The sequence below is a fragment of the Pinus tabuliformis genome, chromosome X (assembly GCF_031772625.1).
Source record: "Pinus tabuliformis cultivar Carrire ecotype Pingquan chromosome X, CPIR1, whole genome shotgun sequence".
Taxonomy (NCBI): Eukaryota; Viridiplantae; Streptophyta; class Pinopsida; order Pinales; family Pinaceae; genus Pinus; species Pinus tabuliformis.
In genome coordinates this window covers 988,347,721-988,365,222 of record NC_142308.1, presented here as the reverse complement: position 1 = coordinate 988,365,222, position 17,502 = coordinate 988,347,721, and the positions used below count along the sequence as shown (strand labels likewise).

At 37.5% G+C, this 17,502-nt stretch overlaps 1 pseudogene; it reads left to right on the top strand.

Annotated features, from left to right (window-relative positions):
* Positions 1-619: 619 nt before the first annotated feature.
* LOC149143047 (protein CLMP1 pseudogene) lies at positions 620-12,061 on the top strand (annotated as a pseudogene).
* Positions 12,062-17,502: the final 5,441 nt, after the last annotated feature.

Sequence of the window (17,502 nt, the reverse complement as noted above, 5' to 3'; positions counted from 1 at the left end):
ATCACAATGGCATCACTTCCTCTTGTATTTGAGTTGCAAGCTCTCACGTTGGTTCCAAAAAAAGTACTGTGGCCCATCTGAATGTTGTTACAATGGTGTTGAAGATGAATAAATGTAGGTAAAATATAACTTAATGTTTTCCATGAATTTGTTTTGGCAATGGATACTATGCCCTTATTTTGCATAGAAATAAGCCATGATTATGCCTGCATTAGAGTGGGGGAGCAGAATCCAGCATTTTGTAGCTCAAAAACCCAACATTTGAAACAATGTCAAAATTTTTGTATCACAAATTAGCCTGCATACTCTAAATACAATCCCATCAATCATTCTATGCAAAAACATCACAAAATTGAACATATTAATAACAAAGAAGAAGCATTTCCAATGCACATGGTTGATTGTTGAAGCAACCTGTGACAAAAGCAATGGGATTCTTCATAAGATATATGGCTTGCCAAAAAACATTGGCAGTCATGAACCTGTCCTGTCACTTGAAATCCACCCTTAGACATTGATCCCCAACAAATAGGCCCCAACTACATGAAGGCCAAGCAGGAGAGAAGGGAGTAGTTTTTTTGTTGTATAGCAGTATGTTGAAATTGCTGGATGCGCCAACATGTCAAGGGGATCTCTCAGGTAAGAAGTCAAAACTAGACCTCAAACTATTTGGTGTAGGAGTCCCAGCATTGGGTCATATGGTAATGCCTTGACCACAATTTCACATAGAGGAAATCAAGATAACTCTATTAGTAGCAAGGGTGTGACCATTGTAGTGAGTCAAGGAAGGTGCATGAGAGGTTCTAACACCGATGGGTTTAGATGAGTGCACCCCTTAGCAACCTGTAACAGTACTCTGATAGGAAGGGAACACATGAGCGAAGATGCATCACAAGCTGGAAAGCGAGTCAACTGGCAATCCAAAGTGATGGTTAAACCAATCAACACATTTCAGAAAGATTCATACATGCTCATATGCCATTTAGTGTAAACAGGACAACTAGAATACAATACAACATATGCATGAAACGTGTTGGCTCTTATTATATAAAGAAGTGTAAGTTCTAGTCATACAATACATCCATGTACACCTGCTAGCCCCAATAGTGGAACATTACAGCCACATCTGCTTGCTCCTCCAAATAGATTTACCAGCTCCGTGTAGTGGAGAAGCCAAGGCGCGTTACAATACTATCCAAGCTCTATCCAAGATAGTCTTATCGGAAGCTTGGATGACCAAAAGCTGATACAATGAGTTATGAAGGACTATTTATAGGAAAGGTTGGGGTGGCCTTTGACCTTCTCCTTTGTGACCATTCAACTACCCTTGTGACGCTTCACCTACTCTATGACTATTACATCCAACTATTCACACTTGACTTTCACTTGAAATGACTTAACATTACAATGCACATGTACCCATGTGAACAAAATGGCTTGAGCAAGCCAAGCTAGACATCACTCTGACTTAGACAACCATGGAAGTCCAACTCCTCAACATCCTCATACTGATCAATAGTAACATATTGATCCCAAATATGTAGTCCTTGATGGTGTCTATGTGTTCCGCGGTGACATCCATCTAAAACCTAACTCTTGCCTCCATAACATCTAGGTACACTTCTCAAGCTCCTCTGTCCAACTCGTAAGCATGCACATCATTGTTTTCAATGTGGTCGGACCAGCAACATACTTGTTCATGATGTCTACACTAATGGGTAAGTTTAGGCTGGTGGTAATGCACATTAACTCGTCAAAGTACAAGTCAAGCTCTAGTCGGATGTGTTTCTTTGTCTTCACCTTAGTGAGAGTCCCAAGTGATGTGATCGCATGTGTGCACACCACAACATCCATACTCTTGAATACTCATGCATGGGAAGCATGTATGCTAGTGATGAACTGGGGGAGCTATTCATAATTCCAAATTTGAATCCGGATACATTCCTTCAACTCGACCTCATTGGCCCTCATCATCTTAGGCAAGTGAAGTGGGGCTCCCTTGTAGTTCATCATCCATGTTTTCATGTCATCAACAACAACATGTAATTTCATCAAGATACGTGCTCTTCTAGCACATGGCTGTTGCCATGCGTTGAGATGGGTGACTACCTTATGCATGGTACCAAACTTGGAGTACAATTCTTGGATAACTATGTCAAGGGACAATACTTCATCTAGTATTGCCTTCTTCATTTTAGCTTGGGTAGACATTATCACCAAGTCTCCTCCTTGCTTGGCCATTTGTAGTTCCTTTTCCAATTTCTCATTCTCAACTATTAAGAAGTGAACACTTGAGCTAGTGGCTTCGACACACACTCTGGTTGCATCGGCCAAGGAAGCTGGATGTTTATGCACATCAGTCACGATCACTCATTCCTCAACTTGAGCAGGAGACGTATGATCCTCCAGAGTTGACACTTTGCAGGACTGCAGAACTCTATGTTGGGATTCATCAAACAAGATGTTGTGCATCTCTTCTTCTGGCTGATCACCAAGGATCTCAGTGCCTCCTTGGTCATTCGAGACTTGATCATCATCTGGATGCATTGAAGCGAGTGAGTCAACCTCTTTTTGGTGAGGCATGAGGTCGGTGTCCTGTTCCAACTCCTGTTGCTCCATGTATGCATCCAACTGTTGAAGCACTTATTCTATCTCATGAGTGAAGTCTTGCCTCTGGGATGGTTCACCCTGTTCGCCTGATGCCAACTGTTCTGATGAATCAATTACTTGTACAGGCACTACTTCATTTATTTTCACATGTTGTGCCCCATGATTTATTTAATTTTGTTGTGCTTCTCTCTCCTGTTTCCACAGCTCTTGTTTCTTTCGAAGTTGCTCCCTCAGCTCATGCAACTCCTTCTCTTCTTCTTCCATTCTATTCTAATCCCTCTGCCTTTGCGCGATTCGCATGTTGCACTGGTGCCTCTTTGCCGCTATAGCCATTGTTGCTTTCTCTACCAATGGATCTTCTTGAAACTTGCAGCTTTTCTCCTCCTCCATACGATTAATAATCTTCCTCTTACCTTTTTCGTGCACTGGTATGCTTGGCTCTGCTGCCACTATTGCTACTGCTATTGCTGGTGCTCTCCCTGATGTTGCTTCATGTTGCTTTACTAACCACTCCATGGTGAAGCCAACCTATTCATGGGTTCTAGAGAAACTGTAGCAATATCTCCATGGGTCCTCCTCAACCTAATGAAATGCCCCGTGGATCCAGTTGAACTAAACTCTCGTGCAGTGATCTTTCACGATGCAATGTGGGTCATATGTATTGTAGCTTCAGAGGTCGAGTGGGTACTTCCTCATCTGTTTTTCTTCAACATCCACTTGCTTGATACCACGGATCTCATATAAACCAATCCACAATAGAAGAGTGGCCCAAGGTGCCTTCTTCTTTCGATGCAGTCTAGCTGGCAATCCTGTCGAGATGTGATATGCTAGTTCCTACATGAAAAGTACGTCCAAGGAAAACTTTGGCAAAATATGCGGAGGCTTCTCCGCACTAAACATTCGAATGAAAGTGCAGGATGGTGAGGCATACCAATTTGCAATTCCTAACAATGCCTCCATTTCTTCCTTTGACATGCAGGGTGGATCCTGTTCAAATATCATCTTGTACATAGGGGTGACAAAATGACCAGACAACCATGTGAGTACTCCTCTAAATTTGCATTCGGAGCACAACTTGAAATATGTGGTCATAGTAGTCTTCGTCAGTGACCATGCCCACTCCAAGCCCAGGAACTCCTGTCAGCACATACTGCATCTAAGATGTAGGTGGACATGTAAATATCCACATGGATACCTCCAGGTGACTGTCGAGCCTTCGTTACTTGTTCCTTCAGCTGATGAGCCAATATGCCAGACCAATTACATGGTTTTCCTTCTCTAGCCACTTGGTCTAGTGTGATCACCCAACTCTGTGGGAAGGTTTCTATGTTGGCTTGGCCATAGAGTCGACATGAAAATATGACCAAGTATTGGTACACCTTCCTTAGTACCTTCATCTTGTAGATCTGGTTGGGTGTCAACCTGAATCGAGATGGCTCCTTTACCCAGTTCTTCAAAATGTCTTTGGAGTTAGCACTGCTATTGGGTAAGCTGAATGGAGTCTTCATGACAGTCACGGGCTCTGACATCTAATACATATCATCATAATATTCTGCCTAGAGGGTCACAAGCTTCGTCCCAGTGACACTACTCAATGTCATCGTCTCGGGATCAGTGTGAGAGACGATCCAGTGTCTCATGTCTGCGCATGGGAATGCAAGATGTCTACATGAAATCCTGTACAAACCGAACTTGTGAATGTTCACGTGCACCTGACAGTCTTCAAGGTCTTCCCCAAAATTTCCTGCAAATGTTTCATTGACCTCTTGCCACTTCAGTTTGATGTCCTTGTCTAGATACAACTTTGTATCTTCATAGATCAACAGACTAGAGGACACTTGCTCAATTGCTGCTCCAACTGCATTTCCATCAGTGTCCTGTGATTCTATTCTCGTGGAAGCCATTAATATGGATGAACACTTCAAATATCTAGAGATAAGAAACATGCGTGGCAAGAAATCTGTTAGCGAAAACAAAAGCAAATTCGGGGAATGACACAACACATACCGGGGAAACTGATGGGAAATATTGCGCAATTTCTTCTAGGAGGTTGGGTGACTAGCTTCCAGAACTACAAAAAAGGTAGTCTAGGTTGTTTGGGAGGTAAGGCTAGCTGCTAGACTTGTGCGATGCGCAATCTAGAATGGCTGCTGGCTGCTGGGATTGCGCAATGCACAATTCTAGCTAGGAGTGACTGCAGGCTTAGGGACTCCATTGCGCAATTTTTTGGGCCAGGAGTCACTGTCCCTCAGAAATGTGAAAAATAGTCCTGTAGGATAGTGCTTGGCAGAAATGCGTATTTCTGGAGAGGAAGATAGAGCCTTACTTCCCTAGATTGCACAATGTTGTCTTAATGAAGGCAGAGTCTAGGCCAAGGTTGGCCCGACTCGTCGACGAGCAACTGAAAACAAATATGATAGTGAATGCATGGAAACATTAAGTGATAGCAGATGTGATTGAAAATGCATGCAAACATGAATGAAAGATTTAGAAAATAGATCAACATGCATGTGGTTGAAGCGATTCCCCAAATCAGCGACTGTTCGTGAAGAACAGTTTCATGCATACGACATCAATGAGATAGCAACGAAAATTGAAATAGAACTAGAACAAGATATTATACATGTGAACGACAGCAAGCATTCAAATAAATCAAGCAAAAAACACTCACACAAGCGAATACATAAAAAGCGATAGAATGCCAAAAAAGACAAGATGAGGCCACTTACCCGTGAATAAATGAGCCAGATGTGTCGAAGAGTCCTGGATGTGTTGTTGGATGTCAGAGCTCCAAGATCGATGTGAAATAATGAGATATGATGTGTCGAATAAATAATTTTTGAGCTCGTGACACGCACGCCACAAATCTAGGAAAAAGTGACACTTGAAGGAAAGTTTCTAAAACAACTTTGCATGTAACCTCCAGATGCTAAAAATATCTCCCTAAATCATGGGACAACTTTTGCATATTGCCTTTTGCTATTCTATGAAAAAACAAGCCATGCATGCAATTCAAGTTTCCTTGGTCCTGGGTGGAACTAGTGAACCGAACTACTCATGCATGAAGCTGCTCAACTGCTTGAGAAAAATGTGCATTTATAGCTAGAAGCTGGGTTGGTTGCCTAAGAGATTTGTGCAATTTCTAGGAAGAGCAGCTAACTGTTGCCTAGATTTGTGCAAATTCTAGGCTGAGCAACCCTGCTGGGGAAAATTGTGTAATTTTCACTAGGATTGGCAACTGGAAAAATTGCTTAATTCTGGAGCCCAGTAGGCTGCCAGACAAGATTACGCAATTTCTGGAGGGAAGGCTAGTTTCGCTCCAGAAATGCGCAATTTTTTGGGGAATCTGCTCAACCTGCAGCTGGACCAAGTCCGAGTGAACAACCTGTGAGGGGAATGCATTAAGCTATGATCAACAACCTAGCTTTGTGCAAGCAAAACACTGAAGCTTGTGTACTTGACGAAGCAAGACAAGGTGCTGTGAAAGGTTGGTAGGGAGGCTCCAAGACGAAGCTACAACAAAATTTTGGAGGGTGGTTGTAGCCGTTACAACATAGTACAACCTACAACATATGCTGCTCTCTAGAGAACACATCATACCTGCAACAAGTACAAGGGATAAAAAACAAGTGATTTTGGCACTAAACACATCGTGGATTGTAGCTTGTTATCCCAGTTAACAAGTAACTGGGATGTTTCTAACATAAAAACAAAGCTGCTAATAATAATTGCAGAAACCAAGATAAATAATACTGTAACTTAGGTATAGGACAGAAGAGACACAATTAACCTACAAATGCAATCAAAAGCATGAGAAAGTAGACAATCTTACCTATAGAAGAATCTCTAATGGATATCTAGTTTGGTTAAATGTCATAAAAGGAGCAGGAATATTATTTCCCTGAGCACAACCTACCCATTTATAAAAAAATCAAATTATAAATGTCTGCAATAAAAATCCATATAGAAATGTCACAATACAATATGTAGTGAGAAGCCCTCCTTTGGCAATCTAGTCTACATTCCCACTATTAGTACAACCACAATAATTTTAGAAAATCTAGAAGAGAATTTCAAAATTGAATGTGTAAATAGACTCGAGTAGTGAGAAATTCTTTGAGAAAATATCCAAATCATCACCAAAACCATTGGAAATTCTTACAAGGACAAAATCATGTATTATATTTGATAAAAGTATTCAAGGCTACCTCTCCAAAAAAATGTACAAAAGTAGATATCTTGAAACACAAACAACATTTAGAGTTGTGAAAGCATTTTATAAATTAAAAGGATGCCTGGGCTGAAACTTCATGCTATCTTTGATAGGCCTCAACTATTGTGTAATTAGGAAGTTCAACATTTCCTTAAATCCTTGGAGTTGGTTTGACATTTCATTTAAATCCTTAAATCTTCAAAATATTAGAATTTAACTTTTATTTTATTTTTCAAGTGAAATTACAAGATGGAATTAATGACCACTTTTGCAAGTAGGGCACTAGTGAAGTATCTTGAACCATTTCCCACATGTTCACACTGAAACCTATGCAAGATGTTCATGCTTAGGCTACATTTCTCAACATTGAAGACATGCATCATTTACACACACATCCACAATATACCTCTCCTCTAGTGTAATTAATTTTTTTGACAATAACCAATTCATTGACAATAGATAGTTCCCAATTTGTATTGCTAAATATTCAATCATTGACTCAGTTTATAATGTGTGAATTTGACCTTTCATTGATTCTATGCTTGTGTCAATCAACATTATATACAAGAAAACAAAGAAACTGAAATGAAAAATTATTACAGGATAAATATACAAAGTACAGAGCTTCATCTCTCTTAGCAACAATTCCAGGCCTCTTGAGGAACAATCAAATTAAAAAGGGAAGGAATTATGTTTCCAAATATCACCTCTCTCATTTCTAAGCTCCTATTTGACTTTTTCCTATCTCTAGTTTTGAATTGGAACATCTTCTTATTGAGAGCTCAATAATCTAGATCGCAATGAACGTTCTACTATGAATGACAATATCAATTTTTGGCATGTTCTCCAATTTTTTGAAAGATCTGAGTTGAGAGACCTTTCACATATAGAAAATGTCTTGAATTCATTTTGTATACTATTGGGAGTCAACTAACTAGATGTTCTGAATCCAAGCACGTCACTGTTATAGCTCCAAATATCATCCTTGATATTTGTGATGCTTGGTTTATGGCCTAGGGAAACCCTCCTTCCAGACTTGGTCCAAATATTTTAAAAACGATGTTTTACTCCCAGTACACTACTTTGCCCTATGATAAAAGCATGTACACGCAGGTTAGTCAATACCCAACCCAAATATATGTGTTAAAACACTTTAAAAAAAATAAATTTCCTTAATTTCGGGCGGGGTTCACGGGCTTTACGTGTTGATTACCTCCTAGTGCCCATGGCCCAACTATTTCCCAACGAAAAAACTAATTGGGAGAAGTATAAATAGACTTCTATGGGAAGGCCTTAAGGAGGAGAAGAGATAGAGTTATTATACTAAGATTATCCCATGACTGAGTCTGAAGTATCCATGTGCTTCAAGCACTTCCCCAAGTTTCAGGAAACCCTTGTTTCCTTGAGTGTTGATACTCTCCCACTTGCTTGAGATATCATGGTATTGGTTATGGAAGGAGGTTGTTGAAGACTGGGACTGGACTGACTTGGAGGACGGTTCTGCTTGGAGCCGGAAGAAGAAGACGCAAGTGAATTCTCTCCATGTTTATTATAGTTCTCTACAATAAAAAGAAACGTTGTCTTGTTCCTGAGATTGACCTTGTTTATGCATCAGATGTTGTTGTAATTCATGAATGAATGTCATTTTGATGTATAACTAATCATATTACTTATATGATATAAAATTGATTTCATTAAAATGCTTTATCTATATGCTGCTATGTATGTTCAAATTGGTTGATTTACATATTCAAAGATCATCAGGAGTTGCAGAGGGTCTGAACCTTGCTGGAACTACCCAAACGAAAGACATCTGGGCATGTTCATCCTTGCATAGTTTGTTTATTTAATCATGTTTCCTAAGTTGTATGTGTGTTTCTTGCTATAAATTACTCTTGCTCTATTGGGGTTCTAAACCAAAGCCCTGGGGTACTTATTCTCGTAACAGTCACTATCTCTTGAAAGTTTGCAACTCCAATTATGTGCACTAACTATGAAAAAGATACAAATTGATGTAGCACTCAACCACAACCCACACGAGATCATTTTAGAATATTGGTTGTGTGAACTATTTTTGTAAGTTTAATGAGGCTCATCTCCAGATGTTTAAATTTTGGGTGCCAACGGAAATTGAATGGGATTGGCTTTTGTTCAAATATTTGTTTGGCATAATGGTATAAGCCTTCCTATCCTGCTTCATATTTAGATGACCTTCAGATGGCTATGTTTATCATTTATCATGGTAAATTTTGCAAGAGATTATCGTACCAGTTTCAACATAATATTATACTTGGAAATAAGTTGAAAACTCCTAACAACGTTTTCATCGTTAGAATGAAATGTAGAGGCTTTTTAACAAAAATGAATGGTACTCTTCTCTGCAAAAATCATATTTCAGTATGCATTATCCAGTGGCATTACATCTTAGTTCAAGATGACTTACAACTCCAACAGATTTGAATCATTTGCATTCAATCATGGGTCATGATCAAAATTCAAACTTGATTAGTTGCAACTTTTATGTATAGTTTGTATCTATAATTTAGAATGGCATGCACATTAGCATTAAGATTTGTAAGTTCACCAAGATTGGCTTTCGCTCAATAGTGGATAGGTTAGAGAGGAAATTGATGGTTGAAACTAGTTAGAAGTATAGACAAGGTCTCCATTGTCAGGATTGTATACCCTGATCTATGCCCAGTTGAAACCAGTATGTGGAGGAAATAGTAGTTCATAAAAGTATCTAGTGATGGAATGAAAGTATAGATCCATATCCTAGGAGATTGTGAAGTGTCGGGGAATTTAGCTTAGTTGGGTTCGACCGAAAAAACGTTATTGGTTGGGATATCTTTCTCTTTGCTACGAATTTGTCATGGGAAAGTCTAGGGGGATGAAAAAAGAAAGGCACAGGGGTAGTTGTTACTACTGAGCAATCTAGAGTAGTCACTAGAAGTAAAGTGGATCTTGATCCATCACTCTTCCTCAAAAGGCCACACGAGCTCAAAGAGGAAGGCAACAAGAGATTCCAAAACATAGACTATGTGGATTCTTTGGAAGAGTATGAAAAGGCACTCAATCTTATCGCTAGGAATCACCTAGGCCATGCCATCTTCCACAAAAACTAAGCAACATGCCTAATGCAGATGAAGCATGTTCAGTATGAAAGTTTTGTCAATTAATTTATACTCACTCTTAAAGTGCACCCTCGTATCAGTAGGGATATTTTTATAAGGGCACAGGCATATGAGGCTATGGGCATGGTATAATTAGCCATGCATGATGTGTAGGTCCTTCTTCATGTTGATGTGAATCACCAGGATGGCTTGGAAATTTTCAATAGGTTACCTGTTTCTCTTGGGAACAGGCACGATGCTTAGAAAGACCTGCAAAATAGGCCTACAGTGCCTGCCTATTCAGGGACTTCTCCTACATCAGTGGGGGCATCAGAAATTTTAGGAAGTCCTATTGGTGGTATGGGGCCTTATTTACCTGCTAGACCTATGCCAAACAAGAGAAATAAAAAGGAGAGGCTTCTTGGTGATAACTTGAGTAATCAATCCAATGGCCCCCCTTTGCAGTAACCTCCTTTGTCAATGTCTTCCAAAGGGTCGTCTTCACCACAAAAGACCTTGGTCGTGGAATCTTCCAAGGCATCTTCTAGAGTAATATCCACGAAATCTAATGGTTCTCAAGGTCACGAGGTTAAGCATGCCCCTCAACCTATGAAGAAAGAATAGGTAGAAATTCAATGGAGGCCATTGAAACTTATTTTTGACCATGATATAAGGCTTAGTCAAATTCCATACAAATCCAAATTTAAGGAGTTCGGAGAAATAGTGAGGAAATGATTCTCCTCGTCCAAGGAAGTTTTAATAAAATACAAGGATTTGGATGGGGGCCTTGTGACTAATACAACTACAAAAGAGACTAGATTCGTAGAAGTTGCTACAGCTCAGCTTGTTGAGCAGAAAAGGATAGGGAACTCAAACACACACTCCTCTACAAACGGGGGCTTGAACGATAAAGAAAGAATTTCTAATCATTTTTTTTCAAATGATCCTTTGAGGTTGTATGTGGTCGACGTGAATCCTGAGCCAGATCCATTGATTGAAGAAGAGGAGGAACCTCTAGTAGATGGAGTTCAAGAAGAGGATGTTAAAGAAGAGGAGAATGCTTCTAGTTCATTAGGAGAAAGAAATGGTAGCATAGTAAAAGGCCCAAGAAAAGAACCTAATAAACAAGTATCCTTGGAGAACACTTGTAAATACAAAAGTAGGGATGAGCTTGGAGGCAAAGAAGTTGAAATAAATGATTGGCTATCTGAATTTTCTCAGTTGTTTTGCACACATGTAGGAATTGATCCAGATGCTCACTTAGATCTGCATGAGCTAGGAATGGAGTTATGCTCTGAGGCATTGGAGGAAAATGTGACCAATGAATAAGCCCAACGCTTCTTTGACATGGAAGCATGCAAGTTCTAGGAGGTGGTAGATTTTTCATTCTTCAATTGGGGAAATGTCCATTTGTGTGATGCTAGGAAGTGGATTCCTTTGGATGAAAATCCTTCAAAGGAACTGGTTACAACACAACTTCAAACTGCATATGACTGGGTCTAGGATCAATACTCCCAAGCTAGGAAAAGGTATCAAGAATATTTGAGGATAAATCCTGAATTTTATGAGGGATTGCTTGCACTGGGTTAGCAATATTTTGAAATTTCAAAACTTCAATGGTCTCTTGCTTTGGCTAGCAAGGTTGATCTTGGTACGTGGGATTCTTCAAAAACCATCTAGTTTTTCAATAGTGCAGAGAACAATATGTGGACTGCATTTGAAATGTGGGAGAAGATAGAAGAGAAGCTCCAAAATGAGTTAAAAGATCCATATGCAACCAAGAAGGATGAGATCTTGAAAAGAAAAAAAATTGGCTGGGGTTGATGTAGATTCTACTGAGGAGATGACAACATCCGTTGTCGAAGTAGTAGAACAAGCTGCTATAATGAGATCTCAGATCCATCTATTTTGGGGAAACATGCTTTTTGAATGCTCACAAGTGGAGTTCATATTGGAAGATCCAACATGGAAAGAGCACCTGGATGTTGTTGTTGAGAGGTTTAAGCTTGTTGGAGCTTCTTCTACTGATATTGAAACTGTGTTGAAGAATAATTCATCTAATGCAACCAATAAAGAAGGAAATGAAGTCGAAACAGAAATTCCAAATGCATATGTTGCCAAATAAGACACCGAAGACAAAGGTAAGGATGGAAATAGAGAGGAGACTATTCAATAAAGTTCAGAAGATCCTAGGGAACATCTCCTTTGACCTACCCTTTTGATAGGTATAGAAGAAATTAAAAAGACAAATTCTTTAGTATGTATATAGGTGAAAAAGGGAAAATCGTTTTGAATTAAACATATTACAGTGTTTTGCAATAGTGTTGATCATAATCATAAAATATTGCAGGTGTAGGACCAAGTATCAAAGGTTGGAATGTAGTCTAATAGGACATCACGGGTTGGAATAATTGTTCCAAGGAACATTCTAACACCTGGCTAATATCCTATTAGCATGTTTTTTTTTTCGCAATGCATGAGGTCAAGGAATAAATTTGATGGGCCCCCCTGCCCATCAGTGAATTTGTTTATGTTGGATTTATATTTAAATTTCCCTTCACATGACTTGTAATATTTAATTTTACCCTACGTAGCATCATCAAGAAGCCCTAGACACCCATATTTTAAAAAATTGTTAGCTCTTTTACAAATATCTTAATACAAACCCACATAAAAACAAAGGTATGCAAAAGTCACTTGCAGATTCAAACCTCCTAACAGACCTGCAAGGCTAGACAGAAAGGGAAGTGCAACCGCAATGAAGAGAGAAATGAAGCCATAAAAGACATGAAATCCAGCATGAACCCAACAAGGGCATGGATTATTGGTCTGGCTGGTGTAACTTGCTTCAAATTTATTCTAAGTTAAATAGAAAACTCATAAATATTAGAACAACCTACATTTTCTGGTCTAAGTTAAATGGAAAACTCATAAATATTAGAACAACCTAACCACTGATAAAAGTGAAGAATATTGTGTTACAGCTAAAATAAAATAAGGGAGGCATTGGGATACAATTATTTAGGACACTCTTACAATAAATAAAAAAAATATTTTTCACATGACAGAGAGGCCTATGACAGTAATATGCCCAACAAAACTAGAGAAGTAACATTATCAGGTAGAGGATCTGCACATAGAATGGAGTCACATCATAGGAATCTTATGTGTCTAGTTTGATAAAGTAGGTGTATTCATCAACTATTGACCACAATATCAATGCAAGAAGCCTCAACCTAAACTACACCTAGGTTAAGTGAACCAAATTCCTCAATTACTAACGAAACAACTTAAAATATGGTTTTTTTGAACATGGTTGTATTTTTATTGTTCATCTCACAAGAAGTGAAAAATACATAGAAGTTAAATATTTATAGAAGAGGATACATTAAGTAACAAATGTATAATTCCAAAATGATATTAATTAAAGTAAGTTCATGATACTTCATAATGGTGAAAGAATATGTTGTATATGAACAATGATATAAATGAGAATATTATGAGACAAACCAATTATCAACAAAATTTGAATGATGTAGGTTCATAAGGGACCAAAGGAAAATATATTGTTCGCAAATTGGCATCATAAACCATAAACTATGAAGAAATAAATTAGCAACATGAAATTTACTACCATGAAACAGATCAATAAGATATATAAAGTCAAAGAACTTATGATATTATTCAAATACAAGTTTGAGAAGGCAAGTGATCGATACTTACAAAATCTCCACAATCCCAATAACCTCCAATTGCAATGGGTAACACACACATGGCCACAAGTAATGAGCAACCTTTGCTCGTCTCCACATTGGTATAGAGGCGAGATGCTTGAGACTAGATGGCATAGTAGCCTGCATTCTCAGATACAACTTCCTAGTCAATCTCACAGGAAAGAAATATAATATCTAAGGTAACCTATTAACATGTAACCTTATCTAGAAAATATCAACAAAGATAAGCAATCATAAGGAAACACAAGTCTATGTTGCTACAAAAGCACAATACCTATATTTATAGAGAAAGATTGTGAACCTTGAAGGAAAAGCAATAATTTTGTTGTTGTAGTATCCATCTTGGACTTTAGGTTTTCATAAGATATGCCCAAGTGTCTAGGTTTTCTTGTGGACAAACCCCAGACCATAGTGTATTAGGTAATTGCAGTTATAGCACCTATAAGGTAGAGTGTTTCAGTGGAGTTAACAGTAGGAAGCTAGGATAAAATGGTGCAAAGGGGTACGAAAACCAAATATCCTTCCACTATAGTAAGTGGATACAAAAACTAGATATAATTCCACTATAGTAAGTGGATTGGATCCACAAGTTGGGCCACAAACTATTTGAAAAAATAACTTCATTGTCTCTCCACCAATCAGTATCAGGGCAGTTTCCATCTCGATAAACAGTTGGAAACAGAGTCAACCATACACCAAGCCTCTCCCCTGCAATGTTTAAAGAAAAATTGGCATCCATACATTCCTTCCATCTAGGATTATTATATCCAACATTAATATATACTTGAAGCTATTAGATCTACAACAAATATATCTAAACTCAGATGTTTATACCTAAAACTGAAGATTGTATGGACTCTGCATTAGAGATAGCAATCCACATTTTGATATCCAACTAAAATAGACATGTAGCTTAAGCTTAGTAATAAAGCAACCTAGATATCAAGATTTCAATTACAGAAGGTATATGTTATTATTACCAAATGAATCTTTTGTAAGCTCCAAATATTTGTTGTAGCATTTTCCGAGAACATACTCATGAAGCATGATAAGAACCCAAAAAGTGTAGAGTTGCCACAGGTATGCTATGGTCAGAAAGATTATTCCCCAACTCCTGTTTATATTCATGGACAAGAAAGTACAAATCACAACAAATTTGCAGAAGGAATAAACCCACAACAACACACTTTTGTATTCATAGCTCTAAGAGGCACATTCTAAAACCAAGGTAGAGGTACTAATGTCAGTTATTTTTAATCCCAACAGGTTAAGGGACTATTTAACCCCATCAAGTTGGTGAAAAAACATAAAACTTGTTACCTTTAAGAATTCAAAACATAAAAATTGTCACTTTTAGGAATTTAATGTTTATTTGAACAGAGCTAAAATTTGGGAAAGAGAGTACAAACCACAACATTGTTGCAGAAGGAATAAACCCACACCAACACACTTCTATATTCATAGCTCTGGAAGGAACATTCTAAATCCAAGGAAGAGGTAGTAATACCAATGATTATGAATCCCAATAGCTTAAATGACTATTTAACTCCATCAAGTGGGTGCAAAAACATAAAAATTGTACTCTAAATAACAAAGGATTCTTACCCTAAATAACAAAAAGGAATAAATCCACAACAACACACTTATGTATTCATAGCTCTAAGAGGCACATTTTAAAACCCAGCCAGAGGTAGTAATATCAGTGAATCCCAATAGGTGAAAGGACTATTTAACCTTGTCAAGTGGGTGCAAAAGCATAAAAATTGTTACCTTTAATAATTCAAAACATAAAAATTGTCACTTTTAGGAATTTAATATTTATTTGAACATATCTAGAATTTGGGAAACAAAGTGAAAATCAAAAAAATGTTGTAGAAGGAATAAACTCACACCAACACACTTCTATATTCATAGCTCTAAAAAGAACATTGTAAAGCCAAGGCAGAGGTAGTAATATCAATGATTTTGAATCCCAATAGCTTAAACAACTATTTAACTCCATCAAGTGGGTGCAAAAACATAAAATTTGTACCCTAAATACAAAAGGATTTTTACCCTAAAATATATATATATATATATATATATATATATATATATATATATATATATATATATATATATATATATTAAAAAAAAAAAAAAAAAAAGTAAGTCCTGATAATAACGAGTGTTATCCAAATTGGTGATTCAAAAAACATCATTTCTTAGTTTTTGCAAAAATTTCCATTTTTGCCCCTTTTTTTCTAACTTATTTTTCAAATCCTTGTTGAGTTATTGTTGTACACTATTTTTGAAACATCGAAAATAAGTTAATAATCCACTTAACGTCTATGTCTACCATAATGAGAAGAAAGGCATAAAGTGTGAAAAAATCACATACGTACAATGTTAGCAACTTACCACAATCCCGACTAATGGTCAAAATGACTCAACAGACAATCACTCTTTACATATCCTAAGCTGGTGAGAAGTTAAACTCAATTTTAACACGACAATAATGGTTGAAGTCACATGAGATAGAATGAATGAAGAAAAGGGTGGTGTAGCCATACTCATAGTAGTGCATTTCAAAAAGGATTTTTTCATGTCAGTAAGATATTGTCCTAAATTAGTGTGAGTTTTGCTCCATTTCAATAGCAGGGGGCTTGTAACATTGAAAAGGGCCATTTTAAAATGGATTAACAAATATAATATCATTTGGGTTTGTGAAGAAAGGTTGGATATCCAATATTACCCACATGTTGGTCCATTCACTGAAAATATTTCCTAAGGGCCACTAATATCCAATATAAAGGGCCTAAGTCATTTCATATAAAAGCTTATTTTAGTTTGTAGGTGAACTTATGACACCCACAACAGCAAATCAAGCTAGAATGTTTGTCAAATAAATTATTTTTTCAAGATATTTTCCATTATCACTATGAAACACACATGCCCTTTCCCAATATGGGAATATCACAAGGCACAATGTAATCGGACTGCATCACTCAAAAAATATCTCGTCAACTAACAAGTCATGACTGAGGATTATTTTTTGTTCCAAAGTCAACTAAGAATTGAATAGAGCACCAACCACTTAAGACAACCCAATTGCACAGGTAAGATGGCCTTGGAGGAGAAAAATGTGTCCCCAGGGGATTTGAACCTTGGTGAGGATTGTGAAACACCCCTTATTTACCATCTATCCAAGACCCCATAGTGAGAGAGTCTAAAATATTCACGATGAGGTAAATATAAATCCGATCTTATTATTGGTCCCACAATTTATCATTAAATTTTTAATAACTTAGCCTCATTTTAGTAAATGGTAAATGAAGGCAGTTGGGAACAAAATTGATTATCCGAAGAAGTGGCCACCAAATAGTTAGATTTTAACCTGAAAGAGAGGCTTGAGATAATACCATTTTGGGGCTGCACAATTAGAAAAACAAATAGTTTGCGAAGATAATCATCTTATTGCATTACTTGATTCATGAAGATGATGTAACACTATTCAACAATAGAATACTAGTAAAATAGTATAATATGACCCATGCATAAAATGCCCATATATAACAACAAAAATAAATATGGTTTCTAGACTTTAGGAGATCAAAGACATTTTCTCATGCTTACCTATAATAAATCTACATGAACATAATGAAATTGGTTGCTATACAAAATATGAATGCCAAGAAACTTAATGGGATTGAGGTTGATGGCCCTTGCCAGGCATCCTAAAATAGCCATGGGGCACATGGAGTTAGGGGTTGGACTTGTGGCTCCCAAAGATGAATATTTAGTGCTCATCTTACAAACCAAACCAAACCCATGTTCTACTTAAGGCCTAGGA